Source organism: Cephus cinctus, unplaced genomic scaffold (genome assembly GCF_000341935.2).
Source record: "Cephus cinctus unplaced genomic scaffold, Ccin1 Ccin1_scaffold1184, whole genome shotgun sequence".
Classification (NCBI taxonomy): domain Eukaryota; kingdom Metazoa; phylum Arthropoda; class Insecta; order Hymenoptera; family Cephidae; genus Cephus; species Cephus cinctus.
Window position 1 is genome coordinate 1,646,831 of NW_014333664.1, and position 26,496 is coordinate 1,673,326.

Genomic DNA, 26,496 nt, shown 5'->3' on the forward strand with positions numbered 1-26,496 from the left:
TCTCCCCCTCCCCCTCGCCAGTCACCCCTCTTCATTCTTTCTTTTCTCTTCTCTTCCTCATCCGTGATCCTTCTTTATAGACACTCTCTTTACTTCACTTTTATTATCCTGCAGATCCATCAGATTATTTGCCGGATCGTTCCAATCCAATCGTTCAATTGGACGCATTAAGATCTGATTGATCAATGCGGAGGAGCGACCATTTACTGGAGGTTACCTCGCTGGCGACTGAACGTACACGAGGGGTGTACGGAGTTCGGACGGAGGTGAATATATTTTAAATAATATTCGGGCGTCGGGACGCCCCTAGTAAGACAGTAGGAACGTGGTACCGGGATATCGAAGGGGTGCCAGGTTGTTGGTAGATGCGTGGAAGCGGCGTCGGTTAGAATATAATATGGCGGAGCGTCCGATGTCAGCCGGGCCCACGGCGTCACATGCTCCTCCGTGCGAGCAGCCTTATAAAGTAGCCGGGCTACGATTTAATCCGAAATTTATTTCCTCCATTAGTAAGGGCTTGTCTCGCCCGACCGTGAGTGAGAGGCTGACGGCGAGCGTCCTCGTGGGAGCGCCGGAATGCACCACTGCACCGCACCGGCACACCACTACATTATGACTCCTATATCGCCATCTTTATTATATCCGCGGCACGGCGCTTTTGACAAGCGTCTTTTTTTCTTCCTCTTTTTTTTTTTTTTTTTACTTATTTTTATACCTCGTACTTTACTCCTCTGACACTTTTTCTTTTTTTTTTATTTCCTTCCTACATCATTTTATTTCCTTAAACGCTACGCACAAGCGCTAAAAGGGAGGTTAACTCCAGATATCGCCATCGCTGTTGATCTTATCTCTGTCTTTTTTTATCTCGAGGATAAATCCGCCATCTTGAAGATTTTTTTTTTCGTCAAATTCTCGAATCGACTTTCGTATCGCTGGTTAATAATTAATTTTTTAATTTTCGCTAAATATTTGACACTCGTTTCGGATTTATTGATGTTTCGTTGGATCTTATTGTTAACCTAAATTATTTTGACCTAGGTTAGGGTCACCCTCAAAGTGAAATGCATCCACTTCGTGTCCGCCCTGGTGTCTGGATGAGGGATGCGAACGCATTACGTAGACCGTAGACGGAGGCGCGGCGTAAGATACGCATCGCATCGTCCGCTCTCTCGACAAATTGCCCTCCCTCTCGCGAGGATCCTCTGCCCTCCCTAGGTAGGAGGGTTATGCTCACGGCGTACAGGCTCAGGGTGGGGAGTGACGTCTCAGTCAGCTAACGCAACGTCCACGGTGCAGCTGCGACCTGTTCGGTTACTTTGCACGGCGCCTGGATGTATGCAACCTGTCAAGACCCTCTGGGAAACGAGGTCGCGAAATGGTTACTTTAATTGTTAAAAAAAAAATATACGTTTCTAACTGCTGAGTAATGTTTATTTTTATCGAATGAATTTACATTAATTCTTCATGGAACCAAATTTGAATGATTAAAATTTGAAAATTTTTGTTTGTAATAAATGAGAATCCATTTTGTTTATGTAAGTTGGCAATTGATCGTTTCCGCTTTTTTTTTAAACGAGTTTCAGCATCGAGATTAAACCGTTGGGTATCTTCAACGTCGCGTGTCTGTCTCTCGTTATGCCACATTGATTCTCAAGGAGTTCCGAGTTTCTCGAGCTGTCCGAGAGATGGCGACTCTGAGGTTACTGGGTGACCGAGGGAGTTCGAGTCTGGCCGATCCGTCGAATTGGATATCTACAAGTTATGGAATTTATGGTATTGCGATCGTGATATGTTATTTGGATCAGTGCAGATGAGGTTGGGTCGAGCACGAACCTCGTTAACGTCCAACAGTCATCGGCTCATCGAGAGGCAGGAATAGCGTGTTGATTAATAAATTCATGCCCGACATAATTACGAGTATAGGTTATGGTTGGATGGGGGCCGATCGTGAATAACGTGCGAGTGAAAAAAAACATAAAGAAACTTGATCATGCGTTTCCAGCAGGGAAAAGCTTAAGTGTACGATACGGTTCAATGATCTTTACACGTGAGCACGTGACCCGAATATTTTTGTATATGAAAAAAACATGGTAAGTAGAAATGTCAAAAATAATTTTTCTTTCTTCTTATATATATTTTTTTTTTTTTCGTTACACTGATTTTGCGAGCGTCTCCGTCTCCTCGTTTGCCATCGCGAAAATTCCATCGTCAGCAACCAGTTATCCGCTACTTGAGAGTCGAAGGACTACGGGTAATTACAGCTGTTACCACGTACCTAAGTGTCGATGTGCGGATACAGTGCACTTGCAACTATCGTGTCCGCACCACGAGGATGCTCATCAGGTCGAGCATCCGGTACAACACCAGAGGAGCAAAGGACCCGGTAAGTGTGCCAAGTGCGATACTCCCGTGACGGTCAAACAGTGTGTTCTCGAAGCGTGCAGGCAAATAAGTATCAGCGTGCGCCTGGGTCCCAGAAGGCCCCGTGGTCAACGAAGCCAACGAAGCCAACGATGAGGTGACGAGGAGGTCACCGACCTGGGGGCCTCTCTCGAGTAGCCTCCACTGAACCTCACAGTGACACACGGCTGTCGCGATGCAACCGCTGGGCGCACGCCATTCGCCACTCTCTGACATTGAGCCAGGAACAGGGGAGTCAAGTATATAGACAACCCCACCACCTTCGACGTGGACGTGGTGGACCTGGACGTGGACGCAGACGAGGACGTACCGTTGGGTCCCCCTCCGCTGAGGTATACACGGTCACTTGCCATAAATCAGATTCCCGTGAGATAGCAGCCGCTAGGCCGCTTCTCTCAGCTGAGTTTTATCGGGTGTACCGGCGCCGCGTGCTAATTAAACTGACGTGAAATAATCGCGCCCGACTCAGGATTGATCGTTGATCGAGTTTGCCATCTCTTGGGTAGAGCGTGAACCAGCCGGAAATCATCTATTGGAAAGAGCTTGTCCCCCGGTCATCGGAGGATTTCACAGACAGCTGGGGTCCCGACTGAACTCTCCTGGACGACAGGGACTCCGAGGGACAACGTCACCCCTGAGGTTGCTCGGCCCGGCTACTTTTCGAATGGTATGCGTCGTGGTATTTTCCAAGAGGGTGCGGACGGCTAGTTCACTCGCGTAGGAGAGGGCTCGGACCTGGGGGAGGCTACCGAGTCTGAATTTATGTTCACCTCGCCAAGTGAGGGAGGATACACCAGGCACGGTCACCTCCACTCCGCTCAGACCGATCCCACCGGTATGCACGTTGCCGCTCTCCACGTTCCTCTATATACGATCTCCTGGACGCGGATAATTACAGACTCCGTTCAGGATGGATGTGTGTCGGGCGGGACCGCGTTATCTCACGTCCGCCCGCCTACGGATTGCCTCGACTTATTCCCTATTGTCCATGTCCATGGGTATCGCGAGTTCTCTCCGAGTAAGCGATATTCACTATCTCTCCTATCTCGTACCTAACTTCGGTTCCTTGAATCATTTCAAATATCCCGCCTTTTATATACGAACTTTAATCCGTTGGCTAATACTTACGTAAGATCTGCCACACGTAGGTGCCGATATATGGATTACGTGCTTATTTAAACGCTAAACAGCCTCCCGAGGCCAGGGCCGGCGAAGATATTGCATAGTCGGTGACTCGTCGACCATAATTATTAAACTCTAACGATTAGCCAGCCGCTACGAGATCGGCCGATAAAACTTTATAACAAATTGCCCGCGCCATTGACATCAAGCGCGTCCCAGTCTGCTTGTGGAACTCACGGATTTCTCGGTAGAGCGCGCCACGGTCGCGCGGTTCATCATGTACGGACGTATTTCCAATCTGACTTTCCAGTGGGCGAGGGGGTTGGCTCGGGGGTACGAGGGCAGGGGGGGTCAAGGAGGTGGAGCAGGGAGTCGAGTTCGACAGGGCCCTACTTCAGGAAGGGTGGGATACGGCGAGGGCAGCAATTAATGGAGAGATTAAAAATCTGTGGCGCGCGGAGCGATGGTAAGTCAGTCGAGTCAGGCAAGTCAGGCAATGTAAGGTAAGGTAAGGTAAGGGCGAGGAAAGATGCTGCGGTAATTAATGGGAGAGCGAGTTCGTCACAAATCACGCGGCCTGTCCTATAACTCACTGGTCTGACGTGTATTTAAATAGAGCCGATAGCGAGCGGACTCCTCGGAGCATGCGCAGTAACCCGTATGTACTCTTATGAAAGTGATGCGCGTTGTATATGCGCACTGGCAATCGCGCATGCGCATTAATGTTTTTTTTTCCAAATATTTACGACTTTTATATTATTCATAGCGGACATCGTGGATGGTTGAGCGTTAATCGCGTTGGAAATGAATTAATGAAATTCATTATAGTAACTCGCAATTATGCTTATTGGCGGTTTTATTAGTTTTTCATTCGTCACTATCTGGCTATAAATAAAAGTTACGTGATTTGTTGACGATTAGCTTTTCTTTTTCCTCACAATTTTATCTGAGTGTACGATCTTGACTTTTTAATCGTAACGACCTCCATATCTAAGTGCAGCGGTGCAAGGCGTATTTGCATCGCAGAATCGACGCATCGACGAAAAATCAATACATCGAAATTGCGAACCACGCGAAGCGAGAAAGAAGAGGCGCCGGTGATTATACAGGCCGTTTATTTGATAAAGGTTCGAAGCCAGCGACGCGAAGCTCTACGTCACGGGGACAACGGGCACCTAGTGCACCGGCCTGGAGATCTATGGCCCTGTAATATTCTATGAGCAATATTTACGGGCAAGAAGATAAGTGCGAATGTTTGCGCCAGCGAAGCTTCTCCCCACGAAGAAAGGTCCGTCGGATGAAGTTCCTGCAGGGGGTTGATACGGATATCAGTAAATCCATAAGAATGATAATTTTGAAAATCGACTGTAAAAAATTCCAAATCCCAAAATCGAAAAAAAAGGCAGATTCACGTCTACGAAATCAAGTACAAAGGTACCCGAATAAAATTTCTGAATAGGATCAAACTAAGAATATTTTCGCGGATCCTAGCTTCCATATCCGCAAATCCATATAGGTTAGGTTAGATATCCACTAGGTACGAGAAAGCCGTATCCTCATCCTCCTATATCGAAAAGCTAGTATTTATAGCTCCATTAAGGCCAGGACTAAATCATCGCTGCAGCCACAACTTTGTTGTATCCATCCGCCTCCCCACGGTCCTTCCGAGCTCGAGCTACGCTGCCCATCCAATAGCTTCCCACCCGTAGACCTCTTGTCTAATATTTTGTTCCTATGGCGCAGTCCACCGCACACACTTCCACACTTGCCTGTGTTTCAAGTATCGAGGGCTGATATCGGGAGCAGAATGAAAATTTCCTGATTCGCCGACAGAGCGCGCAGCTACACGCTCCTCCACGATTCCTTTGTTCTTTATCATAATTTCCACCCGCCGCCGTAAGGGGGCGACCCTGGACTCCGAACCACCTACCAAAGACCGCAAGGTACGTTCGTACACGGTTAAGGGTGAAATTTTGTAAAAAAAAAAAAATATTAATCATCCTCAACCCATAGGAAACCAATTTCGGACCATTAGCCAAAGGAGCGAAGGAATTGTCCTGGTGACACGGCGGTGGCAGGATATCGCGGTCCATCAGGTTGTTTAGTGTTGGCGATGGCGTCGAGCAGGGCGGCCGTGTCAACGGCATACATTACGGCCTACATTTACTTCAAGGTATACCAACTAAACTCGTATGCCTGGCCGGCTGCTTGGTTCCCTCTGACTCCAGCCCTCCGGTAAGACTGAGACAAGCAGCCACGCACTCACTCCGATTGTGAGTAGCCGAGGACACGCACGCACGCATACAGCACTATTAAATTGTGAGGGTCTGAGAGAGAGGGGGGAGGTTCGGGATCATTTCTCTCTCTCTCTCTCTCTCTCTCTCTCTCCCGGTCGGATCAGGGCGGCACGTCAGCATTCATTAGCCTCGGCCTTATCTCCCGGGCCCTTCTCCACGAGAGTTCCAACTCGCCTCCTTGTGATTTATAATTGTGTTTTCGTATTCCCCCATTGATTTCTAGTAAATGTAAATACCATTAGGTTCGAACGGATCATTACCATTAGGTGTGTCCGGGCCGTTCGGAACGATCCACCGATCCAACGACCAACGAACTGAGGTATCGGTGGGAGCGAGAGAGAGAGAGTCAAGCGCAACCATCCTGCTGCCCTCGTCCCTATGCTACGTGTAAGGCCTCTGCCTACGATCGGCTTCAATCGGGGATCGTAACATAAAATGCTTATTTTATTTAAATGCTCCCCTCGGCGTGTATTTATCCTCGAGCATTCCGGCGGACATAAGTATGTCGAGCCGTATGGGCCCGCGATGCTGTTAATAATGTCCTTAATCCGTGGCGGTCCGTCCTTTTTGCATACCATACTTCGCGAGAATCATGGGGATACTTGACTCTCTTGGTTATCCAGTTATACAATTTTATTCAGCCGTACGGCCATTCGCCTAACCGTCGAGTTTACTTAATTTACCGTCTTAACGTCCGGCCTGCACTTTGCCCGTCATTCCGCAATACACGCAGCGCCCCTATCGCTACTTTTCTGTACCACCAATTCTCGATACCGCTGTCGATGAAATTTCTACTACCGGATATCCGGTATTTTTATTTTCCACTTTTTCTCCAAATTTTCAACCACCCTGTACTTTGAGTTAGATTTTTTTTTCAGACTGCTTTTTTCGATACTTCACGAGTTCTCTTGAATTCTTGTACCAGTAACCTTTCTGCATTCCTCGAGAGGGGTAGATAACAGGGGTTGCTCTCGAGGCGGGTCTCACTTTTACTTTATTTTTATTCAGCGCTTCTCAATCTCTCCTCTGCTGCTTGGCGCTTACTCTTTCTTTGGGTCCCTCCCTCTCTCTCTCCTCCTCTCTCTCTCTCTCTCTCTCACTCTCTCACAGGCATAAAAACAAAGCCGTCGCCGCCGAGATGCATACAGAGATAAGAAGTGCTGGTGCTACTGAGACAATTTATACAAATTAATTAAAAGGCGGTAAAACGGGAAGCGGACCGTCTAATTACTCGACAGCAAACGTCCCCGTGGCGTCGGTGGCTACAAAGGAGCATAGGAAGAAGAAAAGGAAGGAAGGGAAAGGGTGTACAAGGGCTGGTCCAGAAGGGCAGCACCCAGGACGGACACCCTGACGGGATGACGGTGAACGCTGACGGCAAGGAGGTTCAGGGGCTGAGGAAGGAAAAGGGGGTTTGAGCGTAAGCGAGGTACACGAGGAGGGTAGATCTGGAGACGGTGAGGGAGGGAGAGGGGGAGAGGGGGAGCGTTCCAGGCCACACCGAGACAACCGGGGCTAAACAGCCATCTAAATGCATCCGAGGTGGCGCTCACTGCCATTACGGCTGATGGACGCTTATTGACGCACGCCCTGCCGCCTGCCAGCCGAGCCAGCCAGCCAGCCACCTAGTCAGCCAGCCAACCAGCCAGCCATCCAGCCAGCTTTCTCCGACTCTCTCTACGTTTCACCCTCTTTCACTCCAACCTGCATCCCTTGGACCCCGCGCGTCCCCCCCAAGAACCACGATCAAATGTCACGGCAGAGGACAGCCCGAGGTCGCGTGGAAGTCCCTGAGAAATCCATAGTAAAATCGGTAATTAGGACGGACGAATGGTTATCCAGCGTGAACCGGGTGTAAATTAAGGGTGGCTAGTGGAAAAGCCGCTAGGCGGAGTATCCAGAAGCCCCGGGTTCGCCTTTATACGTCCAGGGGGTAGTCAGGACTCTCGAGGAAGACTCCCTCCAGGAAAAGCGTACCCCATCGCGGCTGGAGGATTATCACGTTATTTATGCGGCAATAATAACGAGTTAGTGTATGCGCGGGATGTGCTTTATATCCTCGCGAGCCATTAGGGTTAATATAGTGGAGGGGCTCTGATGATGCACACTCCCTGAGACAAAGTTGACGCAGCCAGTTAACTCTAACTAGCGTTACCAGCCTTCCATCCAGTCGTCGTTACTTCACCGGCTGCGCACCGCCGAGTCTCCATACGGACGCGCACCTGCTAAATGCCGATGCGCCTCGTACACGTACCAGAAGAGATAACAATCGTGATGGCAGCGATCGGCCTGGATGAAATTATCCAGCCTGACTGTACCGAGGGATACCACTGACGTCATTGACAATAAAAATTCCCTAGCATCGATTCACGTCAAGTCACGTGCCAGCCCAATTGCAAGATCAGCTATAAACTACTCAACGCACCCGGGATCCCTGCCCCGCGGCAACGGAGCTCACCAACCGGCTGCCATTTTCGAGAACTCAGACATGGCCGGGTCGGCCATCGAGTACCAAGTATTCCTGGGCACTTGGTTGGCTGGCATCAATCCTTGGACAGTCGGCATAGATCAGTCGGTACGCCATATTGGACCTCCCTTCGTCTCCCCGACGTCCCTCCTTGTCCCGGCAATGACTCTGAGGGACGTGGAAGAGGCTGTACATTCCCGGTATCGAGTAGAGACGTATATATACACGGTAAGGTATCTGTAGGACCGTGGTACCAGATAGACTCCGCAGACTAGCGCACTCCAGATACAGAGGTACCTCGGTAGCTCCTCGGGACCTCAGGACTGAGGATCGGAGTGGCAGAGGTTTCAGATAGAGCTAGGTTAGAGTATTCCTACCTAAAAGAGCCAGAGAGTCTGCGATAACGTGGGATCCGGTGCGAGGGGGAGCAAGACGAAGGGATATACTCTGGAACGGTTCGGGGGGTGGTGGGGTGACTTGGCTGGAAGGTGGTGGGGGGAGAGTTCCCAGGAGAAGGGGAGGGAAGAGCCAAGAGAGTAAAGTGAGTAGAGGAACGCGTCCTCGGCGCACCGCGCCCGCGGCCTCTGGCTGTTGTTCGATTCGGGCCGCGCGGCCGTCGAGAATACGAACGGCCAAATTATGAAAATGACTCTCTGTGACGCGGCAGCCACCCTCGCTAGAAGAGATAGCTTCGAGCAATAAACATACCCTCTCCCAGAAAGGGGTGTGGGTCCTCCCGCAGGAGCGTGTGGAGGCTGCGGAGGAGTTTTCCGGATTGGGTGGAGAGGGGCTGGGGGGGGAGTTGTAGCGTAGGAAGGAGACAGGAAGTGGCCAAGGCTCGATGGATCCCTCTCTGAGAGAATGAGGGGAGGGTGGGACTGGGTGGGTGGAGGGGAGGTTGAGGGGTTGGAGGGGAGGGAGGACTACCCGGAAGGGACTTACGATATTCTGATTCCTCCAGCAGTTTTTAACCGGGATAACCGGGATGCGCTTCGAGGGACTTTCCGGAAAGGACATTCCATCCTTGTTAATTTATGGGGACTGACCGGATGTGCTTACAGCCGTCCCTGAAGAAGACGATTTTCTATCCTCGGGCCTGATAGAGATCGACGCCGGCGTTCTTTCCTGTTCCGAGATAACTGAGACGCTGGACGCTGTCTCCCAGGGTTACCGGGTGTTATCGTAAATTTCCATGAAACCGATGTCCTTGCTCCGGGAAAACGTGAATCTGGATGAGAGTCTTGTGAGGTCGGGAGCGAGATGTTATTTCAATGATAACCGGAAGTTATTACGTTTTCGAATGATTTTTATTTTATGGTAATGTAGAACGGTGATATTGGATGATTGGAATTATGAGATGAAAACTGCCTTCTTTTTTTTTTATTTATATGCTTTTTATGCGGATCCCACTCCGGTGCGCTTTATTGGATGCCAAAGTGGCTAATTAAAATGATAAATATAATAATAAGCGTACGGGCAGTTTATTGCGTCACGTTTTCGATGCTTGCCAAATTATTTGAAATTACCCTACGCACGATCCAATATGGACTTCCGTGAATGGATAATCGTATAAATGATATCGGCGCGGACGCGACGTGATTGTGACGTATTCGTCGTGGATTAGCACCACGGATGCCCGATGCTCGCAATCACTCGTCAACCCTTTCAAATGATTATTCGTCAATCCTCTTCTTCGTGTCAATCAATATCCAGCAATTTCAATGCTAAACCTTAACCATTGTCGACGTATAATGAACATGGCTATTAATTTATTATACATTTCTAAAAAGTACCCCAGCCACTCAAATGATCTGATCAGTAGTTCCTGATTTAAAAAATTCCTGAATTCTGATAATACTTGAATATAAAAAATTCCAAAAATTCTTTTTCTAACACAATAATATAATTTGCATATGGGTATTAAGTAAAACTTTTTTTAATATGTATTTTTGATAATTTTCATACAATCTCTATAATTTGTATCGTATGAAAATCACCAAAATACGCAGATCGAGTTATCAATCCAGCAACGTATTCCAGTGTCGTAGCAAGAGAATATTTCTCGATTCGGCTGACGGACAGGTTTCATAAGCTAATTGCTGATTTTTTGGGAACAGAGTTGGCCAGCGTGGTTCAACAGGTGTCGTTGGGTCACGGCAAACTTTTATTTGCGCGCGCTAGAGTGAGTTCAAGGGTGAGTAAGAGCGAGAGAGAACGAGAAAGAGAGAGAGAGAGAGAGAGAGAGAGAGAGAGAGAGAGAGAGAGAGAGAGAGAGAGAGAGAGAGAGAGAGAGAGAGAGAGAGTGGTTAACAGGAGTCGGTAGAGCAAGGATGAGGTCAAGGGGTGGCAAGGGGAGGCAAGGGGGGTGTACAAGTGCCGAGTTGAGCCAGCGAGTGGGAGTCTATTAGTTCACCCCGTAAAAACGTCCCGGCAGCCCGTACAGCAGTTGACGCGTTGGCATCACCATTTTTTCTCTCGCTAAAAAAGCAGAATTTTTTCAAATTTCATTTTCGTCCAAAGATTACGTTTCTGTTTTCGAACGCCAAACTAGTGGTCTGTACACGGTTGCATTACGTGAGGATAAAACTGATCTCACGCCGTCGTTATTTAACGATCGCTCTACTTATAAAGGTATTGACAGTTTCGTAACCAAAAAAAAAAAAAAGATTTTACAAAAGTGACAGAAGACATTATTCTCAATCGGTCCGTCATCGTCACCAAATCCATTGGATATCAACGGTGCATGATTTTCAACGTATGTACAATAACAGTATATGGCTGTATGTGATACACGGGGCTCCAGGCCCATGAGAGGCTTGAGAGATCAGTTCGCTCGCGGCGACATCAAGGTACGCAGATGAACCGAAACAGCCCGGAACCTGCAAGTCATCCCAAAGCGGTTGAAAAAGAGAATAAGATGTGTAGCCTAAGATAGGAGCGGAGCCTCATTGAGTGACGGTAATCAATATATTTCATTTCAGAGAACAATCAAGGATACAAGAGACGCCGCCGCCGTCATTGCTCCCATACCCGATAATTCGAATGTCCCATGATTTTTCGACTATCAGGGCTGCACAGTCCCCTCGAACGATTCTCTTTTATTCAAATCCACTTAAATTCAAATCAAACGTCAGTTGAATTCCCGCCACTTTTCCGAGCGCTCTCGATACCTCTAGTTCACAATTCCGCCGCATAACCGTCGCGTCGCACTGCTCGCGCAGGTTAGGCATCGTCAACGAATGTTTACGATCGGACTTTGGCACGGCGGCCCTGAATTATGTCGTGTAGTGAACGGAGACATTGGAAATACAGTGGACAAAAGACAGACAAGTGAAGAAGAAGAGACGAGGGAAAGGAGTAAATAGTCGGAGAGACAGAAAACTTACCAAAGGCATACGTAAGCATACCAGCAGAGAAGAGACAACGAAGACAACGAGGAGAACGTTAAACACTGGGGACAGCGATACGTAAGGATGGACGAATGAAGGTAAAGACAGACGTATGGATAGACAGATACGTAGTGGAGAACTGTAAAGTCCAAGAGAGGCCCAATGGTCACGCACGAATGGTCGCGTCTCGTATAACCAAGCAGAAGAGAATGACGTTTCGTATTCTGATTGTATTGTTGTGCCTCCATCCCTCAATGATATTTCATACAATATATAATACGTTGGTATACGTGTATATAGATATATGTATATATATATATATATATATGCATTACAGATTACATAGAAGCGGCTGAGATCCGTCGCGAGCGACGACCGAACTTTTATAAGTGTGCGTTGGAAACACGCCTGGCGGAGATAATAGCAAAGAGATAAAGCGATGCCTCGTTACATTCGGCCTGGCAGCTATGCGACCTTCTTGCCACTATGGTTATTCTGATTCTAGCCTTTACATCGAGGAACTTGGGTTTAGAAGTTGACCTAACCTAAAAGTGGACATAAACAGTCGTAAGTAATCGTAGATTGGATGAATGTGTTTTAGGTGTAATTTATTACAATTATTCTTGTAATTAGAAGCGAATGGTACTTGCGGATTATATTTTGTGTGTCGTTTTCGATTTGTGCTTTTTTTATCCTTTTTTTTTAAATATTGTGACTTTTCAGATTTATGAAATCGCTCGTGCACCTGCGGGTCATGTCAAAGTGCCGGTATCATCGTATCGACATCAGCGTCGCGCGCATCGGTCCTATCTCTCCTGTTCTCATTTATTTATCGTACGGAAATTTCGCTGATTAGTATCGTGCGACCAGCACTAATGCGTTGTTTCGTAATTTATTGATTTTAACGCTCGCGTCGCGCCATTGAACATGCCGTGAATGCGTGCGTGGAAACTCGCGAGTGCAGCGGGATTGTCAACAGATGTGGAATGGAAAAAGATAAAGTGGAGGAAAAGAAAAAAGGTATGTAAAAAAATTGTATAAAAGTAATAAAATTCATTGAAAAAAAAATATTGAAATTTTCAGGTGTCGAAAAAGTGTTGGGTACAGTTGCTTGTGTGAATACAAAAAAAAAACTATCGGACAAGCCCATCATATTATTCTATTGGGATAGTGAGGAACTTCAAGTAATCGGGCAGAACTTGTCGGCTCTTAGCAGTAGATATCGCAAAAGATGGGCTTTAAGGCAGAGATGGAAATGGACAAAGTTTTCACGGTGTGCTTGAGCCAACACTAAAGAACCCCAGGCAGCGTCACTCTGGCTATATAGAGAAGCAGCATACAGAAGTACCAGGAGCGTCGAGTCCTTCGACTCTCAGGTTGTCTCGGCTCCGGGGCAAGTAGTCGACTTGGTGCAATTCGGGTGGCGCTTCGCATAAACTCGCCGCGCGATACACTTGGCGCTCGTCCTGAATCGCGCGACTCGCTTTCGGGCCGGTGCAAGATAAAGTTAACTTCATTCCGTAGGTGTTGGGTTAGGCTAGTCATCCCCTCCCTGCGACTCTCATGAGCTCCCACATACCAGCAGAGCTAGCTAGAGCGGTAAAGTGCCGCCCGGTAATGGGGTGGGTTTAGCTAGTGTGCCTAGGGTGAGGAGTTGGGGCTCGGGGTGGAAGGAGTTGGATCACGGGGGATGAAGTGACGTAGTAAGGGAGCGAGACGGAGAGAACGAGGGGTGCCACCACCTAGCCGAGAGATTGGATCCCGGAAATGAGACAAACTGATGCTAGTTCGACCTGTTAAGAGGGTGAGAAGAAGGGTGGATGGTGTTGCTACCCTTTAGTTAGGGGAGATGTTACACCCTTCAGAGAAATTTTAGACATTCTGCAAACGTGCATAGATAACTAAAGAGATGTATTTTTTTTCAGGGTACCCATGGTCCAGCTGACTTATGAGGATCCTGTCGCTGGTCAGCTACTTCCGGTACGATTACCGTTATATAACGCAATACGCGAAACCTCCATTAGAGCAACACTGGTGTTAATATGGCGTCTGAGTGGCCGAAGTGTCCTTTATCTTCATAAGAGTGAAGTTGCGCGGTCAGGACGCTGAATGGAGTTCGTCCCAGGCTACCTGGGTGCTTCCGAATTTTTACGGAGGTCAAAGGTCATACCGGGGACCCCGGATAGTTGACAGTGGAGGTACGCGGTCATCTCTAGCCGAGAGGGATGATGGTGAGAAACTGGTCTCGGCAGGGGAGTAGCTGCCGTCTCATGAAAACACGATGGATGCGCGGCTGTCGTCTTTTCCATCCCGCAGCGACCATCCGTCAACCCTTTTGAAAGTTGACGCGAAGCCAGACACACGTGGCCCTGGACAAGATCAGCGTAGTAACACAAGGACGAGGATACGTTGCATTCGTAGTCGCGCTCCCACGAGGTGTCCGTGAACGAGCACGCACGCTTCCCTCATTGTGTGGCGCGCATTATGCAGTGGGCTGTAGCGCGACAACAGCGCAACCTGGTAGTCAGGTGATAAATGATTCGATCACCGGTTGATAGATGCACGCTACCGGTGTTGCAAGCTGGTGCTTGCACCTCCTGGTGCATTGTCGTCGAGCGGATACTACCCTAAGAAAAAGCTTTGACCGTAAGTGCAAAGAAATTGCCAAACAAAGCTATACGTCATATGAAAAAAAAAACTTCCCAAAAAAAGAAAGGGATGTTTCAAGCTAAAAAAAGACAGCCTGCAGAATACGCAAAGTGCACGTGTGCATAAGGGCGGCGGGGAGGGGTTACGAATTGAATAAGACGCGGTTTGTATAAAAGGTGCCGGAGGCTGTGCCAAGTATCTAGGTGTCGCTTGAGGGTTGAAGGTGATGTTTGGGAAGGTGAAGGTTGTCGAGGGCTGGAGTGGGGCAGCGTTTAATATATTCGAGGTCCGGGCATCTATCCATCACTGAACGTAGCGGTGGCTCGCATCATCCCCCGGGGCGGATAAATACTTATTTAACGCGCTTATGCATGCAGCCGCGGTAGCGATACGACCCGTAAATCTGTCCGAGGAAGCACAATGCTGCTAATTATATACATTCCCGTGACGCGGCCGCTAGCGAACGAGCGACCTCTGGTACACCCCAGCCCCAACACTGGCCTGCTGGAACCCCCGGCTCAAAAGACTCGCAGATTTATTGCCAAAGAGGACGGAAAATGTCGACCTAAGCTCATATGTACGGGCTTGGCAGTTTGTATGCCCGCGCACTCTCCGTCGAGAGGATGAGGAGAGAGCAAGAGAGAGAGAGAGAGAATGAAGAGTGCCAGAGCTATCGGTGGGGTGGGTATAGAGGCAGAGAGTGACTGAGAGGGTCAGAGTGAAGTCATGAGACTTGGTTAGAAGGAGAGAGAGACAAGAAGAGGGTGAGAGTGAGGACGACGCAGAGACGGTGACGGCGACGCCGACGCCTAGCGGTCAGGGGTCTCGGGGTCGGAGGAGGTTGGTTCCTAGGCCGGGGGATTGAAAGAGGGACGCCAAAGGAGGCAGGGAGTATAGCGAGTGCGATAGGGAGCTCGGAAGGGTGGGACGCAGGAAAGAGAACGAAGCTATAAATTCCATCCCTCTCCGTCTCCGCTCGTCGTGCTATATCGCTGATTTATAAATATGACTGTAGCGAAGTATAATAATACGTACGTACCCACCGAGCCGAGTCAGGGCGCCCTCTTTCCCAGCCCCCCTTGCCCACCATAACCTCCTTCACGTCCTCGGCCTCCTGGTGCTCCTCTCTCTCTCTCTCTCTCTCTCTCTCTGGGTCCAGCTCTCCTCACTCAAACTGCTTCGCTCCTTCATCTCGACTTCCTATACTCTCATCTTTCTCTACGTCGGATACACAGGCATCTACCTAACCAACGTACCTGGGTCCAGCTCTCCTCACTCAAACCACCATAACCTCCTTCACGTCCTCGGCCTCCTGGTGCTCCTCTCTCTCTCTCTCTCTCTCTCTCTCTGGGTCCAGCTCTCCTCACTCAAACTGCTTCGCTCCTTCATCTCGACTTCCTATACTCTCATCTTTCTCTACGTCGGATACACAGGCATCTACCTAACCAACGTACCTACCTACCTACCTACCTACCCTCGCTACTATATACTAAAGCTGTAATTGAAAATTGATTTACGCGGTCCAGGCTGTCAGTCGCTCCGGTAAAGATGAGAGGAACGCGCTTTCGTGGAGGAGGAAGGACGGCTGCCCGGCCCGACAACCCACGGGATAGAGAAAAGGAGGACCGTGCCTAGAACAAGGACGCGAACGGTACCGAGAGCATAGGAACAGGAGGTCCTCGCAGATGAGGAAGAGGAAGATGAGGAGGGAAACAAAAACCAGACTTCAACCCGGCATCGCACCCCTACGGTATAACGTCACTTGCAGAGTATAATCAGGATTTGTAGCGAGCCGAGCAGGGGGGCTTGCCTCCGGGTCCAAGGGGCACGGGGGGAGGCTGCTTGCTGGCTGCGACCGGCAAGGGTGGCGCTCTGGATCAGCATCCGCGTCGGTACCGTATACGACGGCGGACCCGGGACGCACCAGAAGAGACGCCCGGCGTTATTAAGGCGCGACAAGAACTCTACCGTGATGAGCGAGCCGCCGCGCCAGAAGATACCGTCGTGATTTATACGATGGCATATCCACTGCCGTATCCTGGAGACCCGGTACACGTACCCGGGCGACCCAACCAGAGATCCAAATGGCATTACGGGGCCATCGTGAACTACGACTTCGGCACTGTTATTACTGTCTGCACTTTGTTCCACGTTATAGGGAGTTGACGATTGCGCCATTCCTCACCGTTAACTTCCTGAACATTATACCCTGGATTTCCGGACTGTATGCGCCGACTAGGTCACCTGGTGAAGCGGTACCTTGGCTTTGCTAAAGTTTCACTGATCTCTTTCGAATTTTTTTTAAATTCATTTAGACCATCCAAAATGAACCCTGGGGTCTCCACCGAAGGATCGAGTATCACAGCCGATTTGCTCACGAGGACTGATCATCCTTCTGGCAGTCGTACGTCATCCGGATGACGTTATTTATCGTGAGAGCAGCTGACACTCAGACATGGTCCCACTATACGTAACCTAACTATACCTCGTCGCAGTCTCCTCTCTTCCGGGTTCCTCCACAGAGATCCCTGCGCCACCAGTAACCATTCTATTCCGGACCAGATTCCTCCCTGCATCCCTTTCTATCCATCCTGGACCGGCAGGACCATCACTTTTCTCTCCTCCGCAGCTTGCCCAGCATCTCTATGCTTTTCCATGCTCCTCTATGTCTCTTCCTGTAGAACGTCGTTACTTTCTCACTTCTTTTTTACTTTCTCTCTTTCTCTTTTCCTCCCCACTCTCTTTTTCTCCCTTCCCACTGTTTCTTTCCTCCCCTCACTCCTCCGCTCGTGCTCTCGCACTCTCCTCCTCTCTCCTCTCCTCTCCTGCTGTCACCAATAAGTCAAAGTTATCCCCGGCAGAGAAAAATGCCAGGCGTTTCCCAGAGCGGAGAAAGGCCGGCTTTCTCGACGTGATTTGTGGCGACCGCTCGCTCACTCGCCGCGGCAATGAGTCGGTCAGTCGTAAATATCCAGGCGCTGCCTGACCGTCGGACAGACAGACGGACCGTCGGACGTACGGACGGATGGCTAGACAGAGAAACGTACGGAACCGAACCACCCTTGGCTGTTGGGGGATAGTCAATTCCTTCTAGGATTACCACTGGGGCGAGAATGAAGAAACTGTGAACCACGGATTCCCTTTATGGATCTGTATTGTGAGTAACGATATTGAAGGGTAGGAACGAATGGAATTGGACCGAGTTACTGAACAAGGAACAGGGACTAGGATGTAACCGTTGATAAGACGTACGAGGGATGAGAAATGTACGTCGGAGTTGAGTAATCTGGTTTTGGGTTAGGTAAAGCCTGAATTACATAGCCACAAAGTGGTCCAGCGTCCTTAATGCTGATCCGAATGAGGTTCCGGTTTTATGCGAACGAAGACGCCGATCGAAATTCATGTTCGATTTTGTTTCCGAGTCTCAGGGGCGTCACATTCGGCAGGGGGCGCCCTGGGTCTGGGTTCACCCTAAATCACTCATTCTTTAATAATAGACAGATCCCATTATAATACCCGAGATTTATATCCATAGCCCTCTTTTCTTTTTAAACGATAAATTTTATTTTTTACGGATTAGCCGAGCGACGGGGCCAACGTGCTTCTCTAATAATATAACGGGCGTCGCTTCGTCAGGGTTAGTACAGCATTTCTTTATTTTTTTTTTTTTTTTTTTTTTTTTTTTTTTGTGTAAATTCATTCGTCAGTCGCTTTTCTATGGGCCAATGGGATTACGCGTAACAGTCACGTTCGTCCGAATTTTGATATAGGGTACCGGGTGTCGTGACGTTTACCGACGTAACGACGTATGGCGTCGTTGCTCCAAGGTGTCCAGCAGTGACAGAAACAGGCTTTGGATTTTGAGCCGCTGCGATGTCGCACACGCACGAGCTAACCGGACCTATAAATATGGCCGAAACGCGTCAAATAAATCTGAAGCTTTCCCAGGTAAAGGACAAAAAGGAACAGTGAGTGATGGCCCAATGGCCGACACAAGGGTGACCCCTATTTATTGCCGAATTAAACCGCGTCACCATTAATTTGCATAGCCCGTGTAGAGGTGTAACGTCCTGCGTCTGGACGCACGTGTGGAATGTTTTCACTGCGCAGGATGCACTTTATGAGCGCAGCATTCTGTATTCGAAATGAGACGAGACGGGATGCTGGACCGAAGAAAGATACGGGTCCATAAGATATAAAGTATTTAACCTTGAAAAAAGAAAACCACGTAAAACATACAAATTTTCAATTTCCACGAGAAAAAAAACATTGTCAAAAAAATATTTTTCAAAATCAAAATTTCGTATCGTCGACGAAGCATGCGCAAATTCCACAAAATTCTTTCTCCGGATTCACGTGGTACAGTCGGGTCGCCTCAATTTTTCTTCGCGCCTTGGGACGGCAGCCTGCAGGCTCGCCGGACCTGACTGTTCTCCGTTCTGTGTCCCGTGGTCGCGCCTGAGGTTGCGACCAGGTCGCCGTAGCTCCAGAGTTCCATGCTTGGTATACCTATCGCATTATCGTGGAGGCGCTGAGGTCACGAAGTGTCAGGCCGAAAGCGACCGAGACGCGAGGGTGCCGATTGAAATCATTAAGCGTAAATCAAGTTGGCAGCGGCGAAGGAGGTTTGGCGATGATCAACAAAAATGAGTGGAAGAGAGACAGAGTAACGGATAAGCCATCCGAGCCTTATGGAGAGCGAGAGAGATGGAGTAATTTGAAAAAGCAAATACCCTCGACGCTCTACGAGATACGCGCATGCGCATAAGAGGAAGAGAGAGAGAGAGAGAGCGTATAAAACGTTATCGCGCGTCGTGGCTGTTGTTCCTCTAAATTTAACGTTAGCATCGAGCTACGATCTGCGCCATAAATTAGCAATTATTTAATTTCGTAGGGCTCGGTCCTTAGACAGCTCTAAATCAGTCTCCGAGCAAAAAGCATAGATAACTATGACGCATGGCCTCGGAAAGAGACAGGGGTGCGCGCTGGGACGTGGTTCGGGCTTCGGGACTTGGTGGGACTTCAGGGCGGGGGGCTTCGGAGGGTACGGACTGCCATGACGTAGGGGGGTACGGGGAGTTGGAAGTGGAGTCCTCCAGCCCTCTCCGGAGGTCTTGTAGGATGAGGATGGCGACCGGGAAGGACGGCATAGATGCTGAGAGAGAGAGAGAGAGAGAGAAAGAGGAACAGAGAGAATTAACTCCGAGGACGTTAACGGAGGAACGAGGACTGAAGGAGGGATCCGTGATAGGTCGCTCGTGGCGCAGCACGCTTGCTTCTGTTGCCAGTGATGGCGATGGTGGTGCTTGCTGCCGGTTGCCGCTGTGTGTATGTAAATGCAGAGACGATACTGGTAGCCGCGAGAAGGAGGGACCGAGAGGGCAACAATAAGAGAGAAGAGCAGTGCAAGGGCAAGAGGCGCGAGAGAGCGAGAGGGATGTGAACTGCTAGCGAGCGAGCACGGAGCTGGGCACAATGGCAACTAGTTTTAATTACAAAGTAAGGTGAAGCGATCAATCATAATGATGTACGTGAGGCAGGCGCGGCCTCTGGGGGTGGCTCGGGGTCGGTTGCGATGGGGGGGCAAGGGAGGAGGGTCCTGGTGGGGCAGAGAACGGAGGGATCCAAAGGCAGGGACGGACCGAGGGGTTTGGGGGCCCTCGCGTACACTTTGCGTATAATTTACTGGCACTGGATATACCTGAAGTTATATACCGAAGCTGCCTTCAGCGAGCGGCAATAGAGCAGCGGGCCCTGTCTGCCTGTGAGACTCGCCGCCATAATTCTTAGTCGCTCCCTCCAAATATCTGATGCGCTATGCGGTCCGCGATTTACGATCCACGCCCCGGCGAAACACGCTGAAAGCTGACGCGGCTCTCGTCTTATCGCGTCGCGTCCTTCGTGCTTCTTTCTCTCGTCTTCTTTCTCTCGTGCCGTATGCCTCTTCTCTCTCTCTCTCTCTCTCTCTCTCTTTTACTCTCCTGCTCGCTCTGCGTACCGGGATCGAGGTCCGAGATACTTTGCTTTCACCTTTTCTACCCCTGCTGTACGCGTTGAAAGGGACTGCCACTGAGTTTCAGCACCCTTTCATATTTTCAGGGTATCTTTCATTCCTTCAATCATCCTTGTATACCTGCGCGTCTTTACGATTTCGCGAATATTATAGATCACGATTTTAGTTGGGATCCAACGCGCGGGAGATTCAAATCCTGAAATCGATATCTGATTTTGATTTTTTTTTTACGACTTTCCCATTGTATAATTTTATATTATTTTTCTTCTTTTTACTGTACTTCGTTGTTGCGATGCAATAGGTCTCTCGGAGAAAAGGGCCAATCGGGCGTCACTAATTCTTAATGCACCTAACGGATGAATCGCAGTGGCTGCCGGTACCAGAAGACGTAAGAGTGATAGCGATCGCAGCGCCACCACGGCGAGTCACGAATATTGCAAATGACGGTATTTTGAGCCAGCGTGACGAGCACTGATGGAGATCCCCTCAAGTTCTCCCTGTGTGGTTCGCCACAAGAACTCGAGAGTCCCTCCGACACGCTAGAGAGAGACCTGAGCCAGGTCCACCCCATCAAGAGCGGCCATCACAGACGTCTTCCATCTCCCTCGCACACTTGTCAGCCCTGTCATTCTTCTGCCTCCTTCACGTACGCTCGGAGACTCACGTGTGCTGGGAGCTCGCGTGACGAGCGAGTGTCCGTCAGGTAATGGCGGCGCGGTCGCCGCCAAAACAAAACGTAATTATTTCACATGATTAGTCGGCCATGCGGCTTCGCGCATGCAGCGCCATCTTCCTCGGGGTCGTCCGGCACAACTGAGACCATAAGAAAGACTGTCTTCCATCTCCACGTCCAACCTACGTAAGCTTCGTCCATGTCATTAATGTAAATGACTTCGAGTCGTCTTCGGCTAATGATCCCGAGCGACCTCAGCGCCACTCCTACGGTACGGATCACACGAGAAACCAAATCGGTTCGACACGTATCTATGTACCTGGTACGACCACTGCCTACTGACCACGAACGATTTCAAAAGCAATTACCATCCTCGTAACTCCCTACTGTCTTCGTACACGTCCCGGTAGCACTGTACCATATACCGCCCGGAGATTATGCGACAACGCGAGACCATATCGGGCAGGTCGGCTCCCTTCGTCTTGGATCGGAACGATTCGACTTTGCTCGGCTCACGGCCGATTATGCACGCGTGACTACGGGGCAGCGCGCACTGTTTGCCCTTTGTCCGTGCCATTAGGGTAAACGCCGACATTGTGGGAGGACGTGAAATATCGCTCTAAGATCGGTCTACTGCTGCTCTTGGATACGGGGGGTACCAGTGACGAGGTCCTTGAAATTTTCAAAAATTTTGGACATTTTTTTTTTAATTTTTCTATCCGTTCCTCTCTTCGACGAAAATCATGGGATTTTAACGCTCGTAAGAAAATCGGTATAACTGAGTTTAGCTATCTGACCTATCTCTTCTTTGAGGTAGGTTACGCACGTGAAGGACTTGCAGCTGCATTAACCAAGTAGGACTTGCGATCGTTAAATCGTACGAAGAACTGGCTTACGCGTTTAATTGATTTTACCGCGTTATTTAATTCATCGCGCATGCAGCACGCGAACTGTGTCATTTTTAAATTTATTAATCCCACGTTATTTTCTTCCCGGGTGAACTGCTACCGGGTAATTGAATTATTAATTTCTTATTTTTTTCATATTCACGCAACCGACGTTCTATTTTCTTTTTACTTTAGCTGTTAAAAAAAAGTCTTTCGGGTACCATTCGTATATGGCTGTTTTGACAATGATCGTTAGCGATCGACTGTTTTGACATTACGAGTCATTAATTGCCACTGTATTGGTTATAGGAATATCTTGGGAAAATTACTCGCGCACCTTGGATTCGTGTAAACAGTGCTGGCGCATAGTTGAACGGTGTGCGGGAACGCGTGTAGATGTTCCCGTGCGAATAATTCCGCGAATTAATTAATCTCGTTAGCGTGCTGTTTGTCGTGGCTGGTGCCATAATGAAAGCAGAAAAAGGAGATAATTTTAAATACAAATCTGCGACTTATCGAGGCTCGGTCCAGCGAGTGATTAATTAAATTCTCGGGTAATCAAATATGTCACTCAGCCGTCAACTTTTAATTAAAGTTCGGATATTATCTATTTGCTTTATCGTCGTAGAGTTGACTAGCTCACAAATCCGACAGGATGGAAGAAAACGAGAGAGAGAGAGAGAGAGAGAGAGAGAGAGAGAGAGAGAGAGAGAGAGAGAGAGAGAGAGAGAGAGAGAAAGAGGAATGCCATCGGAGAACGTAGAGGTATCAGTATCAGGGGATGATTACCAAGGGATGAGAGCTGAGCGACAGCCGGGGGTAGCTCCTGTCAAGAGTCAATCGAAAAGTCTGTATACTCTGATTAATTATAATCCACCCATAACTCGTTCTCAGCCATATCGGATGGTAATCCGATCATCCCCTAGTTCATGAAATTTTTTTTTCCCCCAGTTGCGACCCTTGAACTTGGAAAAAAAATTGCACGTTCAAACTTCTACGTATATATCAAACGAATCTCCTCTGTCGGAATCGCATCAACTATTTTCGAATATTATTAATCGATGCTCGTTTGAATATTCGGCCGACGCTGTCAGGTACTCGTGAAACGAAGAACTTGCAAAAAAAAATATATGCGAATTTTATGTACCCGATGAATTTTTTTTTTTTTTTTTTTCAATCGCAAATTTTTCTTCCACTCGACCTTTCTCCGATTCCTTTCGCACGCCTCGCACTCGCCACTTCGGAGATACCCATATGTACAGGGTGCTCCAGTGCAGTGGGCACGTAGGTGGTTATATTATATACGAGGGTGGAACACTGGACGTGAAACATCCAGAGAATCCACGAGTCCCTCGAGGCGGATCGGGCCTCCTCCTTAGTGCCAATACTAATAATCCATACGTTTCTACGTATATCCGAATACATACGTGTATATATATATATATATCACCCAGATTTCAAGGGTGATCCAGTAACGGTCACGTATCCGGATATCACCTTATGGAACCCGTAAAGCAGCTAGCAAGTCTGGATATAAGCTAGGAAGAAGCCTGAAGATAAAATCCCAGAACCCGCTACAAAACATTACTAGACGAAGTACCCAACGTATCTAGGGAATTATTTTAATAAAATTTTCAACCGACCCTCCTACAAGAATTAGCCGCCGCACTTACCCAACATAACGATGACTCCCAGTAAGCCTTCGGATCATTTTCGATAACAAGCAACAAGACAGTCTTGAGGTGTGACGTAGTGGAATGTTCGCCATCTTGAATTTTGTCACAGCGACGATTCCACGGGAATCAACTGTCCACCTTGGATCTCGAGATCAAGTATGTACAGTCAATACCAAAAGTATCGCCGTCTCTCAAATCAACCAACATACACATACGACTAACCTCATCCTCATCTTCGCGGACCCTCAGTCTCGGTAATATCGCCGAGCGACGGGATGAGACTGGGAGGTCGAGAGCAGCCAGCGACACTTTAGTCAATAGGGGATGCTCAGCCGGCGGCGCGCTATAAAGACCACTCGTGTCATTTCGCAATGACGAAACTTTCCCCTGAATTCCCTGCCGTTCTCGAGATAGCAAGTTTGTTAGTTCGAAGCAGCTTGGCGCTGGGCAACCCTTGATAAAGCCTCTGGTATCGCCGGCTCCTCTCGGACGTCTTCGTCCTCCAAGGGCTATCGGTAGGATCGTCATCGTCAGGGGGAGGGGGGGGTGGTGGTATCGTCAACCCTTATTCCTATCGCTATGTTTGGCTACTCCTATTCCGCTATTACTAGGGTCTACTGTACCCTGAGCTTGCTCTTGGTCCTCCTCTTACCTCCTTGTCCCCCCGGCACCCTTTCCTCGTCCCACGGCGCAATAACAAACAGCTCGCGAAAAGTATTGAGAAACAAAAGATATATGAGGGTCCCCAGAATTGGCGGCACTGAGTGAGCCAGACGATGGGGACGATATTACGTCTTGTCCGGGTGCCACCACCTCATACCCTGATCGACCCATCCTGAGGGAAGCACACCAGTGGTACCCTCTCCCCGACCCGTCCGATACTTGAACCTCCATCTGCCCCCTCGCAGGGACACGTCGCTCAACGAAGAAGTTGGACCTGCAACTGAGTACCCAAGATGACGTTCGCTTAGGGTGGACGTCAACTGAAGTCCGGCTACCCGGAGTCAATGACGGCTACCCAGGAAGCGATAACGTGTCCGACCTCCTGTTCTTGAAACACGTTAATAACCGGACGGGAGAGACGCTTCTAAGTTCCTGGACCATCAAAGACAGACCTCGTTATTGGGAGTGACATCGGGAACGTCCTGGGATCAAGGTACGTTTCCAAATGACGATACTTTTGTCGGTACCAGATGCTGACCCCCACGCACTCACAAGCTGGATGGCGTAACCCAACTTTTTTTATAACCTCAAAAAGATTGAGCAAGCTCAGACGGGAGCGTCCACACGTCGCACGTGGTTTCACCTAGTTGAGAATGAACCGCATACTAAATAATGCACGCGTGCACGCATGCATGTATGCCACGTAACGCAGGCCCACCCACAACGGACCACCGACATACTCGGCTTTGTTTCAACGTCATTCGTAATCATCGAATTCACTGGACGCACACGTAAAATCATTTCCAAGAGGGACTACTGACTTGGGCACGTGTGCATTCGTACATGCATCTACTTCGCATATGCACATGTATCGTATCAATGTCAAAGATATTCCCATCGCGTATGCATCTGATGCATTGGCATTCGAATCATTTTTTATCCTGACCGGCAATGAATATCAAATGAATCACGGTTAAAGTTAATCATTTTATAATGCTAACTACACGACGTAGTATACCTATTTTATATTTCCACGTATGTGAATACACGTCAGGCAGTACCGATGATCCTGCGTGTGTCTACCTTGAACCTTGTTATCGCAAACCAGGACCGGTATCTAAAACTAACCAAAAGGATCCTATGGATACATTATGCGCATTCTGCGGGTGAGCCTTAAGGGTAAGGCTGTGCTTGGAAGCTGCATGCAGTGGGACTTCTGGTGCAAGGGATGGGCGTCGAGGACTTGACTGCATTTGATATGGACCGAAGATAGCTGGTAACGTACGCGCGGACTCCCTGTCATGCTGTTAAGGTATGTATATGTATATATACAGGTATCAAAGCCTATATATGTATACAGATAGTATATTTATATATAGCGCAGTCAGAATGGATACGGAACAGGTCTTACCTTAGGAACGTTCCTCGGCTCGTTCCTACGTCTAATCCTGAGAGCCCCGACCACTGGATATTATTTATATGGGCGGAGTACGAAGTGCGCCGAGTTTAACCGAACGTTCGCCAGGGGGTGCTGTACGCTCCCGGTCACGACTCGCGGCTCCCGTATTTGAATACAATGCATTATATTGTCCGTGTCATATCATATATCTCCCGCTAAATAAACGCCGTCTCAATATTTAGACTTTGGACGGCACGGTGCGCGGCTGCTTCTCCGTTTGAACGCGAGGGGCGCATGCGTCGTCGCCAATAAGTCAAGCAAAAGTCCGACCGAGGATCCGGACCTCCGGTTGCTGGATGAAGGGTTGAAAATTCAGTGTCCATATACAGGTACGTTATCTTGAATTATTAATAGACTTTTTTCTCTAATGCCAACCGGTACCGAGGAATTGGCTTGGATACCTTTTTGAGGTTAGGTCAGAATCCAAAAGCTGTTAGATATCAAAGAGGCGCGGAAGAGTCGTAAAGCTCGCGTTAACTCACGATCCTGATGATCTATAGTTATTGAATTCCCCGGAGGCTCCACTGCGATTGCCACATGTTCCTTGGCCGTAAGGATCCTGCGAAAGATGCTCACGCTCGCTGATTCCTTTAGGTGGGGTACGTGGACGAGCGTAGTTAACCATAGGGATGGCTGGGTTAACCTATAAGGCACGATCTTATCGGTAAACGGGAAAGTGACGTGAGCAATCATCGGGTGGCCATCGGGCGAACTCTGGCGACCTCATCCCGCGGCTGACCATCACCCAGGGAATCTGCGGTACCAGATCCTGACATAGCC

General features: G+C 48.9%; 3 long non-coding RNA genes across 3 annotated transcripts in view; 2 read left to right on the plus strand and 1 right to left on the minus strand.

The window, feature by feature from the left end:
- Window positions 1–26,496, minus strand: part of LOC112495075 — an 85,832-nt gene that overhangs the window by 48,956 nt on the left and 10,380 nt on the right. The gene's annotated exons all lie outside the window — the stretch shown is intronic.
- Window positions 12,433–15,593, plus strand: LOC112495076. The gene is made up of 3 exons (XR_003061268.1): window positions 12,433–12,716; window positions 12,780–13,500; window positions 13,622–15,593. It is a non-coding gene; the product is annotated as an uncharacterized LOC112495076 (long non-coding RNA).
- LOC112495077 lies at window positions 23,216–25,515 on the plus strand. The gene is made up of 3 exons (XR_003061269.1): window positions 23,216–23,750; window positions 24,503–24,750; window positions 25,366–25,515. It is a non-coding gene; the product is annotated as an uncharacterized LOC112495077 (long non-coding RNA).